Raw genomic sequence first — 13,684 nt, 5'->3', positions numbered from 1 at the left:
ACAATGAGATGGGGGAGCACCACTTAACAAATGGCGATACCCGATACGCAACCTAGCTAAAAGTGATCTCCTCTCGGCCCTCTTGCCGCTGGGAGAGGCTTAATAGCCCATGAAGGGAGGACCAGTGTCGACGCCGAAATGACGCCACCTGCTGAGAGATGGCAACGCACAGATCATCTTGCGAATGCAAGAACTAGCGGGCTGAGGTACGAGGACTGCAGCCTTGGCAGCAGCGTCAGCGGCCTCGTGTCCTCTCAGGAACTCACATAAACATTACAGTGGCTCCGTCAGTAGTGAGCGAGTGACATTTCCTGGACCCACTGCACTAAGGGATGGACGGTGTACAGCACCCACGGGCTCTGAAGGGCACTGAGAGAGTCGGAGCAGATTGTAACACTGAAAGTGCAGGACGCATAGCACTTGCTACCGATATATAATTTTTTTTAATTGCATGTAAATATTTTTAATTTAAATTCTTTCTTTTAATAAGTAAGGACATTGCTTCTCTGTGTGTCTATTGACATTTCATTGTATTTATCTGTGTTTTACTGTGAAAGTTATAAGCTCTGAGAAAAACGCAATGGGATTGTTATTTCCATCGACTAGAAACGATAATAGTAGTGCTTGTGCGTTGTAAAATCTTTGGGTAGAGGGTTGTCGCGCGGAGAGAGCGGGAGACTGGTTCCAGCGCTTGTAGTTTGCGGAAGTGTGGTGTTAACGCTTTCGCAGTGGAGGGTACCATTTCGGTGGTATCATTTACGCGCGCCGGCCAGATGACTAGTAGCAGGAGGAAGGACAGTGGACGGGCGGAAGAGGCTGTATTAATTACGATTGCCTGTTCCTGTAATTAGCTGTGGCCCCACAACAGCAGCAGTTCCAGCAGCACAGATTCTTCGTAGGCACCGAGTTTCGTCGCACGCACAGCACTGAAGTAAGACTGTTCATTGGTAGAAAGTATTAACGGCTAACCCAGCAGCACAACTGAATGTAATTTGATTAATGAACTTTATTTAAATTATAATCAGTTAAATTCAGGGTGGTTGTGTCCTCATTGCCTCCAGACATTGTTATCAAGCAGGGTACTTGTTCCTTTTTTTCCTTATTTGCTAACTGAAGTTTGAGAATCTATCACTGGAAAAAATCCAAATCTAAAGAAAATGCACAAATTGAGAGTGCGGAAGTTTTATTTATTTTACTTATAGCTTGGAGCACATTGCTGTTTTGTTTGGTACGTATTCTAGTGTTTAATTCTGTTTAAGTCAGTAAAAATGCTCAGTTGTTCAGACAATAACATGAAATCCAATTTGAAAATTAAGTAACTGCAAAGTAAAAAGTGCTTGCCTTTCTCTAAATTTCTTTGATGACGTTATGTTGAGGTCTCTGAAAGTCATTGTTCACGTAACGAAGTTCAGTACTAACATACAGTTTGAGAGGATATTTTCAAATAATTGCTCGATTCCTTTTTTCGAAATTTAATGACAAACTTAACGTAAAAGTGAATTCTCAGTTTTATTTATCATTACATACTCACTTAAAATTAGTGTAAAAAAACGTGACAACCTTCAATTACCACGTCAGTGTCTAATAATAAATGTTTTTCTATCCCATTATTTCGTACAGGATTTTGGATGTGAATTGCCCTAGTGGGCTGGCGACCGTGATTATTTCCTTTTCGTTCATTAGTGTAACTTTTGGATTCATGATCAGTGGCACTCCTTTTGTGTCTAGCGTTGTTCGTGAATGAATGCACAAAATAACTTTCATTTTTCCAAATATTAGCCCTGTTCGGTTTAATTAGTTTTTTATTTTTAATAAACTTTTCGATCAGAAAGATCGGTGGTACACTTTCCCCCTACTTATCGGTATTACTTCTTAGGGAAAGATAGCATTATCCAATTAGAAAAATTCCAATACGTATACACGCAATCCACGGTCATATTTTACATCGCAAGCAGGATAGGCCGATTAGTAAGGGGGAGGTTACAAGATGATGTAATTGAATAGCCTGTGTTGCCGGATGTAATGCGTGGCCAGATACAGGGAGAAGAGCTCGGCTGTAATACCTAGCATTGTTCCAGAGGCCGATACCGAAAAACATCAGTGACAATGATGAAGGCACACCCGATACAACGGTCTGTGCGAGAGCCATCAGTGTGTACAAAGGTACTGTCACGAAGTTCCGTGCTAATTTTGTGAAACTGAAGGTGACAGAGCAAGGCTGGACTAATGTCCTTAGGAAGCGAATAAAGGCGTAAGTGAACATGGGCCACCGCACGAAGCCAAGGTGGTGAAGGGTTCACACCCAGTGGGAATGTTGCATGTAGCGTGAAGTTGAGCTCCCAGAGCAAGAGCAGATAACGAACTCCAGGAGGTATTAGAGAAGAGGGATGCGTCCTATACTGGCGATCAGAGGAGTCGTCGAAGGAGGGGGCTTAGTATGGGTGGCCACACATGGCAGAGAAAAGGCACGCGTATCTGCTGAGGAGAAAGTCATGGCGGTATGACACCGGTACTTCAGCAGCTTCTGCATACAGACTATCAACCAGGCTAGTGCAAAAGGCACTAGTGGCAAACTGGATGCCATGATGGTGGAAAATATTGAGACGGCGTAAGAGGGATGGACGTGCAGATGCATAAACCAAACACACATAGTGTACTTTCGAACGCACGAGGGACCGGTACAAAAGGAGGAGCGTGGTTCAATCTGCTCCTCAGGAAGTACCACTTGAAGGCACATAAGAGCCGGCCGCTGTGGCCTTGCGGTTCTAGGCGCTTCAGTCTGGAACCGCGTGACCGCTACGGTCGCAGGTTCGAATCCTGCCTCGGGCATGGATGTGTGTGATGTCCTTAGGTTAGTTAGGTTTAAGTAGTTCTAAGTTCTAGGGGACTGATGACCTCAGAAGTTAAGTCCCATAGTGCTCAGAGCCATTTGAACCAAAGGGCCCGCACAACCGACACGCAAGATGGGTTTCCGCCCTCCTTGCAGGACTGCAGGCGGTAACACAGCCAGCGGATATAAATAATAACAGACCTTCCAAATAAACAGGGAACTACTTCGCCAGACAACATGTGACAGTGTCCCACCAATCGGAATTCATATGACTCATGTAGCACTCTGCCGACCCGGCTTTATAAGCATGTCCGGACAGTCAGAACAGCAGTGTTTGCCTACCGCTAGGAACAACTCCGGCCAGTACTTTCGCCGGCCCTAACATTGTGTACACTCGCCGTAGTGCTGTAGGAGCACCTTGTATTTTGTAATTGATAGAGTAGAGTTTGGTCAGTACTTTCTTCCATTGTCTTGTTTCATTATCTGGTTTGCCACCACAAGATTTGTGGGTTTTCTTGTTGTTCTTGCATTTTAATTTAGTGTATGCCAAGAAAGCGTTATTCTTTTAATTATAATAAAATGTGTTTAAATTGACTGTTAGTTCTTTCCTGCCGACCGCAGGACACTACAGTTAATGCCGACGAGGATAAAACTTTCGTTTTAGAACGAAATGGCCTCCTACGAGGAACTTCTTCGGTCCTTGGTGGAAACGCTAAAGCAGAATGAGGCAGCGCTCTCGTGTTTAGAACTTTGCCCTCACACGCCAGCGTTGCAAGAGGTAGGTCATAAATTCCATTGTAGGTAAATTGAACACTTTGCACGTGGCTCCACCGACGTTTCTCGCTTTAGATAGGTCGGTCGAACCATGGTCGAATTATAGCGAACGGTTGGAACAACATTTATTGGCACATGGTATCGACGACGAAAAGGGAAGTCGGGATTTTTTTAGCAACAGTCGGTCCACAGCTGTATCGTATAATTCAGCAATTGAATCCTGTGAAGTCCCCTCACGATCTCTCATTTACCCATATTCAGGGCTGCCTTTTACGCGCTTTCTTTTCTTTTCAAAAGCCACCAGGTCAGACTTACCGGGAATGGATTACGACGCTCCAGGGTCTCTCCCGCGATTGTAAATTTCGGTGCGCCAAAGTTGCTTGCAAGCAGTCTTATGCCTCTTCGTTGATTCGCGATATGGTGTTGTTTCACGCACTAGACAAGGGTCTTCGGGCTGACATTTTGAAGTTACAGGACCTGTCCATCGACACCTGTCTGCCAATCACTCGTGCATTTGAACAGTCTCACCAGCTACAACCACCACGTCTTGATCCAACTGCTTTTGCGGCTCGCTATCTGTCTACCGCCAAGCGGGAGTCTCATCGATCCATTGGTCCATCCTGTGACAGGAGGTCTTTCACCCGGCTTCCATTCTGTCCGGACTGTTTCAGGTCTCACCAACGGTCGGAGTGCCCCCCACCGGCGAGCAAGGTGCATGGCTTGCAACCAACTGTGCCATATCGCCGTGGTGTGTCAGGCTTTGCAGAAACATCGCGTGGATGCCATGCTTTCTGCGGATGCACAGGCTCAACACAAATCATCACCTCTGAACCTGGACGCCTCACATTCCATTGATGGCCAAGTATTCTCCATCATTCCCCAGTCGGGCGCCCGTTTTCTCCTTACCTTGGAGGTTGCACATGTTCCGGTGGTCTTCCAAATTGACACGACATCATCCATTTCTATTATGGATGGTGCCACATACCAGTGCTTGGGATCGCCGGCTTTATACTCATACACTCGCTCCTTACGCAGTGTCAGTAATCACTATAAATCACTCGAAGGCGTTTTTTCAACACAAATCTCTTACAACGGTCGTTCCTTCACCGCTCAGTTTTTGGTGGTCGGATCCCGCAGCACTTCTAACTTTCTGGGTGTGGACATTTTTAGTCATCTGGGTTTATCAGTGCAGAACGCAATACAGGCGGCATCAATTCACTCATCGGATACCCTCCTAAATCCGTTGCTCAGCAAACACGAAAGTTGTTCTCATCCTCCACACCAGGGGTGAAGGGTTTCACCGCGCATGTTCAGCTTCTTCCTTCCTCTGTTCCTCTTTCTTTAAGGCCCGCCCAGTCCCCTTTGCACTCCGTGACAGGCTCCAGGTGGAACTTCGCCGCTTACAAGACGAAGGCATCCTTTCTCTTGTCACGCAGTCGTTTGGCGACGCCTATCGTAATAGTAGAGAAGCCGAACGGTGCTTTAGGCATCTGTGGCGATGTTAAGGTCACGGTCATTTCTCAGTCCGTCATCGAATCATATGCTGACCCATCGGTGGATGACGTACTCACACGTCTTCCGGGCTCAGCCTTTTTCGCCAAAATCGATTTGCGCGATCCTTATATGTAGCTGCCGTTGGATGAGGAATCACAGCAGATCCTAATCATCAATACCACGTGCTGCCTTTTCTGGTACTGTCATTGCCAGCGGTCCCTCCATTTTCCAACGACATCTGGAGCGCCTCACAAGCCGGGTTCCTGGTGCGGCCAATTATCTGGACGATGTCACCGTCGGTGGCTCGTCGGCAATGGACCTCGCGGACAAACTGGATAGGCTGTTTCAGGTATTTTCCGAGTATAACCTGCGTTGTCGGAAAGAGAAGTATGACTTTTTTGCACGAGAGGTCAGTTATCTCGGGTTCACGATTAATGCCCGCGGCCTCCACGCCTCTAAGGACTATTTTGCGGCTATTCAAAACCTGTCTCGACCTAAGAAAGTGAAGCAACTGCAATCTGTCCTCGGTGAGATCAACTATTATCGGCGTTTCATACCCCACGCCGCACCTCTGAACGGGTTATTGCGCAAGGCTGCGCATTGGGTTTGGAACAAGGCGTGTGAGCAGGCTTTCACATGTTTCAAGTCAGCCCTCTCCCAGCCTCCTTGTCTGGCCGCTTATGATCCTTCCCTACCCCTCATCGTCACTGCCGATGCCTCGGACTATGACGTGGGTGCGGTCCTCTCGCAAGTGGTCGACGGCGGTGAGAGGTTGGTGGCTTTCGCATCCAAAAAATAGACCAACGCTCAAACCAAATACAGTCATATTCAAAAGGAAGCTTTGACGCTGGTTTTCGCCCTGACTAAATTCTACGAATTCGTTTATGGTCTCATTTCACTCTGCAGAATGACCACAAACCTTTGGTTTCTTTGTTTCACCCGGATGCTGCAGTACCCAACCGGAAAGCGCGCCGCCTCCAGCGATGGGCGCTCTTCCTGCCGACGTTAGACTTTGATATTGTCTATCACACCTGTGAACTGCATGCAAACAATAATTTTCTGTTCCGGCTGCCTACCAGAGAAGACTGTGAATTTGACGCCTCCCCCTTGGTTTGTTCCCATGTAGAACCAGACCTGTACGTAGCTCTGGATGAGCTTAAGTTGGATGCTGATGCTGTCCGTTGGGCCACCACTCAGAATCAGACATTGCAAGCTCTCCGCCGTCAAATCGCTGCGGGTTGGCAGACCAGCTGTCGTGCTGTCTGCGATGCAGAAGTCCAACATTTATGGTATCATTGGCACAGTCTCCTTTTCCAAAGTGGCGTCATCCTTTCGCTTAGTGAATCCAACGTTCCACAGATGGTCATACCTCATGCGTTGCACCACCGTGTCCTCGACCTCCTCCATACTGGCTATTGTTGCATCATCCTTACCAAACAGCTTGCCTGCTGACACCTTTATTGGCGCGGTTTGGATAAAGATATTGCCTCCCTTATGTCAGACTGCACCATGTGCCAAAGACATCAGGCAGCACCCCCGCACCAGTATTTTTCATGGCTGGATGCAGCTGCTCCATCGGAACGTCTCCATTAGGATTTTCCAGGGCCATTTCATGATTCCCAGTATCTCATACTGATGGACTCCAGGTCAGGATACCCTTACGTCTCCTGCATAATAAACACCACTTCTCCTGGGACTATGAAAATTCTACAGTTCCGTTTTGCTGTCGAGTGACTTCCCAAAACATTGTTATGGATAACGGTACACAGTTTACTTCGACCGAGTTTAAGCAATTCTGTTCTGCCAATGGAATTTCCCTAATCCAGACTGCCCCTTTTCACCCAGCATCAAATGGCCGGGCAGAATGTTTTGTGCAGATATTCAAGAGCCCGCTCGATAAGCTGCTGAGACATCACACGCTGGAGGAGGCTGTGTTTCATTTTTTGGTTATATACTGCACCGCCTCCCTTCTGGTATAAGTCCAACAGAGATACTTCATTGTCGACCATTCCACTCTCCCTTATGTGTCCTGGTTCCCGAGACTTCTCACCCTCCCACCTGCAAGCCGGTGCACTCCTTCCCCGTCAGGCAACAGACCTGGGTGCCTTTCCTCATCGACTGGCACCTAGGCACCTCAATCAGCTCTACCCCCGTCTGGTGGACCACGATGCCCCAGGGAGCTGCCAGTGCCTATCACCAGCCGCTCTGTGGCGGAACCTCCGCTTATGATTCCGCCTCAGACACTGTCTCCGCTGCTAGCTGCCTGTGCTGCGTCGCTGTCTCCAGCCACGAACCTGTGGATGTCGACCAGGACGCCCCTACTCCAATGGATGTTTGTGGTGCTATGCACTTTTTTCCCACGGGGAGAAATACCGTAGCGGCCCCTTATTTAGAGAGCCCGCACAACTGACACACAAAAAAGGTTGCCGATCTCCTTGCAGGACCGCAGGGAGAAACATCGCCAGCGGATATAAACAATAACAGGCTTTCCAAATGAACAGGTAACAACTTCGCTAGACAACATAGGACAGTGTTCCACCAATCGGAGTTCATCATGACCCATGTAGCACTCTGCCGACCCGGCTTTATAAGCATGCCCGGACAGTCAGAACGGCAGAGTTTACCTACCACTAAGAACAGCTCCGGCCAGTACTTACGCCCACCGTAGCATTGTATTCACTCGCCGTAGCATTGTAGGAGCACATTGTATTTTGTAATTGTTAGAGTACATTTTGGTCAGTACTTTCCTCCATCGTTTTTTTCCATATCTGTTTTGCAAGCACAGGAGCTGTAGGGTTAACTTGTTGTTCTTGCGTTTAACTTAGTGATTTTTTTTAAATTTATAACAAAGTGTTTTCAATTTAACTGTTAGTTCTCTCCTGCGGGACAGTACAAGTGTGACAGTGGCTTCACGCCAGCTTCTCGGAAATGTGCCCTCTGCCCAGGTATGGTTTCACGCACGAAGCAGAAAGTGCTTGCCTGCAAGAGAAAGGTGCTGCAACATCTGAATATGAACATCGTTTGGCCCTGGGGCGGAGGATCAGGAAGAAAATAAGAGCATGATCTAGCTAGGCGGCACTGTAGTGCTCATGATTCTGAGAAGAGAAGCTTATCGCCCGAGCCTCCTCCACTCATTTGCAATGGAAGAACGCAGGGTGATAGTGGGATCACCTCGATATCTCCACAGAGGTGTCGGTGATCGGAATTGAGTCCACAATAACATCTTCTGCTACTGTCAGGCCGGAAATAGGGGGATGGATCGTTGTCCCAGAGACCCACACGACAAAAGAAGAACTTGGAATGAAATCCACCTAGAATTTTTTCTTTACCGCAGGATGCGACCATACTTTGCACGGAACTGTTTATAATGAATGCAGTTTGCCGTCGTAGGATGATGGTTAAAAACGCAGAGAGCACATCTCCGCACTCGAATTGCGTCGCGGCAATCCTCAGTCTATCAAGGGAGCGGGACATGGCGTAGTAAAGAGGAAGTACGAAGAATGGAACTTTTGGCGTCGGTAAGATATTATACTTTTTCATCACAACTGGGGAAATGTTGCTTGTCGGAGGTCGCCAGGGATGAGTAAAGCCTCCAGCCAGCCATAGTAAGTTGCCATTTGGGTATGCATGTAGGAGGGGTATGAGTCAGCAAACGGACAGCACACAGGGAATGTTCTCTAGACAATCTGTCACAGAGAATGGTCCACTCGAGACGATGGCCAAGCTGGGCAGTGCAGAAGGATAGGCCCAAATGGGGATAGGCGTGCGTAGCGTCTGAAAGGAACGTGGGTGCTCCTAGGGCAGGGGAGGTTAAATAGATTGATCAGCCAAGAGGGCACCTCTCTAACAGATTCTGGGAGAACCCGAAGGGGATGGTGTGCATTAAAGTCACTGAGCAGCAGAAAGGGGTGAGGCAGCTGCCCAGTAAGCTGGAGGAAGTCTACGTCGAATGACGGAGGGATGTAAACAGTACAAGGGAAAAAGGCTAAGTGAGGAAGGAAAAGGCGAACTGTAACTGCTTGAAGGAGGGTAGCCAGGGAGATGAGTAGACGACGAATGTCATCCCATCTCAGCAGCATGCCATCCTTGGGGAGAAGGTAAAAACAGACTGGGAAGAAATGCGAGCTCACAGCAGTCGTAGTATGCAGTTTTGTTTACTGAAGGCAGACAACAAGTGGGCGCTGCTATTCTAAGAGCAGTCGTAAATCCTCCTTGTTTGATCGAAGACCTCGAACGTTCAGTTGGAGGAGAGTTATGAAGACGAAAAAAACGAAAGGTTGTCACCTCGGAGGCTGCCAAGTGCCAGCCTTCGAAGACTCGCTCCAACAGGCCACAGAGTCAGGATGATCCAGCTCCATGAGGTGTACAGAAACGTTGGCATTCTCCTTCTGTCAGCCTGCGGAGAAGAACGGTTGATGGTGCGCAGTGGTAACAAGGAGGTCAAGCTGGGTGAGGTATCACGTGGCGACACCTCGAAGAGGATCTCTGAGTTGGTGAAGGAGAAGACCATTTGCCTTTGATAGACTTCTTGGAGCCTTTCCAGTTGGCAAAGAGATTCAGATGTTGGTTGGCTGGATGAATGGAGGAAGTCTTAATGGGAGTGTTGTTTCTGTCCTCTCCGACTTGCAGTTGTGTAGATGGTGATTCCGCACGGTGGGACGAAAGTTTGGAGGCATGTTGCACTACTGGAAGTGGAGACAGGGACGCTAACAAGACGCTGGGTGATTTCACAACAGCAGCGCTAAATGTCTGCGCATGTCTGAGTGGCCATGTGTCCTTCGTGGAGGTGTAGCAAGAACAGTATTGTAGGTGTCAGATGGTAGAAAGCTGTGTTTCCGACTAGCCAACAACTTGCGAGTGACCGGGTAAGACAATTTTTTTTCTCTGCTTCTCCTGGACAGTCTGCTCATCAAGATACACGGGACAACTGCGGGAGGAGACGACGTGGTCGCATTACAATTGATGGAGTAGGAAGAAGGAGGCGGACAATCGCCCTCATGAGCATCCCTGCAACAGGTTACACATTTGGCTGGGTGTCGACAGGACTCTCACGCGTGGCTGTGCCGATGACACTGGTAGCAGCGCATCAGCTTCTGAATATGTGATCTGACTGTGGTAACTTCATAACCTGCTTTGATCTCTGATGGAAGAATCACTCTAACGAAAGTGAGAAAGAGAGTTTGTGTGAACACTAAGTAGGCATCTACCTTTTCCATCACCCTATGGACTGCAGTGACACCCTGATCAGAGAGGTACGGTTGGATTTCTGCCTCGGTCAGACCATCGAGCGGCCAAGTGTAAATAACACCACAGGAAAAATTTAGCATTCAATGGGCCTCGACACGAACGGGATAGTCATGGTTGGAGCGAAGCTCCTAGCGGTTGTTGTGCTTGAGAATCAGAAATAGTCTCCAAAAGCAAAGATCCATTTCGTAAACGAGAGCAAGATTTCAAAGGGCCAGCTATTGCATCAGCATCTTTCTGAATAATAAACGGACCTACCATAACGAAGGACTGACCGCCTTCAGTACGTGAAACCACTAGGAACCGCGGTGCAGCTGGGAGTGTCTTTGAATCATTAGCCTCATTCCGTTTACGTTTCGTAGCAATTGACTGTGAAGATAATTGTCTCATTGCGAGAAAATCGCGCACGGCTGCCAGTGTCTCCGATGGCCCGCTCCTCCCAGCTGGTGGCCCCTTTCAGAAGGAGGCGCATGCGCGTTAGGCGAACGTTCACACCTCAGGTCACACCTCCAGAACACCTGACAAAGGGACCAATCGTCAATTTTGGAAGGTAGCAGCTCAGATTCTCAGCCCTCCCTAGACCTGGCCTGTAACTAGGGACACGTTCGAACCCTACCTGAAGACCTGGGGCTGGGAGTTACTCGTTACCCAGTCACCTGTTACGAGTCAGACGCGTGGGCCGGCCTTCAGGAGCGCACAGGAAGGAGGAAGAAGAGGAACCTCAAACGCCGAAGCGGAGAAAGGATAGGAGAAGGGGAACGAAAGAAAGAAAGAACGGAAGAGATTTGAGAGACTGTTCTGGTATCGACTACTTAATATGCAGAACACATTTCCAGCAACAACCCAGACATGTTCCCCAAGGGAGGGGAAGAGGAACAGCAAGAGGATAGACATGTAGCACAGAAGGGAAGAAATGCTGCAAAGGCGCCCTGTGGTAGCCAAGCACGAACCCACTAAGACTGGCGAGCGTCCTGGGGGTACAACGGTTGTGTACAAACAGCAACCACGTGTCTGTTGATATGGCTGTAGGTGATTGATTAAATAGATATCCCACACATCGGCAAATTTATTACTATTATATCAAAATAGTTTAATTAGATTGTAGTTCAACCTAATGAGACCACCAAGAAAGCGAACAGTTACACTATCTTTAGGTTATCACTTTCTACTTCTTTTTTGCATAAACTTCTAGGCGATTCATTTATAGACGTATTTACACTGTTACAAAGACAGACCTTTGTCGGAAACAAATCGTAATTCAAGCACCTTCTGTTTCTTGAGCTGTGTGTGTTTTTCTTAATTTCTCCGCATACTTCGGTGTTTTAGTGTTTCCTGAATTGATTATCGACAGTATAATTAATAACTAAACTGGAATTGGTTTGATACCATTGTGCACAGCGATCGTTGAAATACACAATAAAAAAAAGAACAGTCTAACGTGACATCGTGTTAGAGTCCTGGATGTTCTACATAAACCAATATTGTTTACTACGTGGTACTTTAGACTAATGTCATCTGCTGTGATATGCACTGAAGATAACAGTTGGAATCTAGAGCTAATAGAAGAAAATGACGGATCTCGCGATCGCTTGCTGTTCGTTTCCCTATTGTCAATAAATAATAATTGCTAATTTATAGTTTTTAATCCAGTTATTTCGAATGTTGTCATGTAATATAACAGTCCTCCATAGCGGCTTAAACAGCACACAAAAATTATGTTCCTCCCACGTTGCTTATGATCAGGCTTGAAGACACTCTGTTGTGTTACTTGCTGGATCCATAATTATGTCATAAATGAGCAAAGAGGTGTCGAATAGGCACTGCCAGCAACACAAACGCATCTAATGAACCACACTGAACCAGTAGATCAGCAGACTCCGATTTGTCCCAACGTATGTGTAAAACAGCGGACGGAATTCGCACGAACCGTAGAGTACGCAAGGACTCTCTTTTCTTCGGGAGCAGTTAAGTGTCCGAACTATTTTGCAGTTTCGGCGACACGCCCCAGACCATCCGACGTATGGTACAGCAGTGTACCATTGCGTACCATCCATCCAGGAAATAATGCAAAGGGCTTCCTGACACTGCTGTTGACTGACTCAGGAAATTCGATTTGATATTACGAGCTATTGCACCGCATACACGTTTTCACTCTACATTTTGTCCATTTTTTACGTCTGAATAGAAATAGCATGTTTTCTACCATACGGTAAATAACATAAGCAAATATTAGCTGCTTGTATTTATGAATTAATTAACGTGTCAACAGAACTAACTTTTATTAGTACCGTCTTTGTATCATTTGCAAAGTGTGTGGATTGGTGCTGTTCTTCGTCTGTTGCTGTTACTAATGAAGCCACTATGGCTTCCCGCTGTTTAAGAGCAAAACGTGATAGCGTGTCTCTTATTAGTTCCGTCTTTGCATCATTTGCACAGTGTGTGGATTGGTACTGTGCTTTGCCTGTTGCTGTTATTAGCGCAGCCACTGTGTAGCTTCCCGCTGTTTAAAAGCAAAACGTGCCAGCGCTGTATGCAACAGCCGCACACTGTCTGGAAGTCCGAAGCACATTGAGAGCTCGCTCTCACCCGGACGCGAGCTGCCGCAGTGGGTGGGACCGGCCGTGGGACCGCGCACTCGCTGGCTACATAAGGGGGAGGTGGTTTCACTATAATTGTGCAACCCAGATACAGGGGAATTCAATTAAATTGCGTCTGATATTTTGTTCAGCAAGTACTTGACAACTTGGCGCAACCACTCCCCATTTGCTGTGTGTTGCTAAAACGACAGCGAAACCATAATTAGAAAATATTATTCTTTACGTGCGAAAGTAGTTCCAGATGGCCTCAGTTTTGATATAGCTGTTTTCATTTTGTAAACATTCATTTTCATAATGGCGGTCATCATTAGATTTCCTTTGTACGAAGGAGAGATCTGTGAGGGTAAAAAAGGGATTTCTGGGACGTAGTTGGAATTTGAAGACTAGTGTAGTAAAAACAACATAGGAGCGTTCATTTATGGTAGCAACAGGAAAAATTGCCAACCGCGATAGTGTTCTGTTTCACTGCTATGACCGAGTATTTCAATAGAGCTCAGCAAAACCAGGCACATTCACTTTGTTAATTTTTCTAAACAGCCAAGATATCACGTTCGCGGCAAGTAGCGAATAGACCACGTTGAATCCTGTGACAGTGAACAAATGGAGGGCGTCTTGTACTGAGGGATCACTTACTGAAAAGGCTAATAATAACAAGACGCATATCGCACTCTATAATATTCGTGAGACTTAAATTGCCTTCATAATTTATGCGATCTGAACAACAGCGGCGAGCAGCCTCCAAGTA

This window comes from Schistocerca serialis, chromosome 2 (genome assembly GCF_023864345.2).
Source record: "Schistocerca serialis cubense isolate TAMUIC-IGC-003099 chromosome 2, iqSchSeri2.2, whole genome shotgun sequence".
Lineage (NCBI taxonomy): Eukaryota > Metazoa > Arthropoda > Insecta > Orthoptera > Acrididae > Schistocerca > Schistocerca serialis.
Note: the sequence above shows the minus strand (reverse complement) of the source record.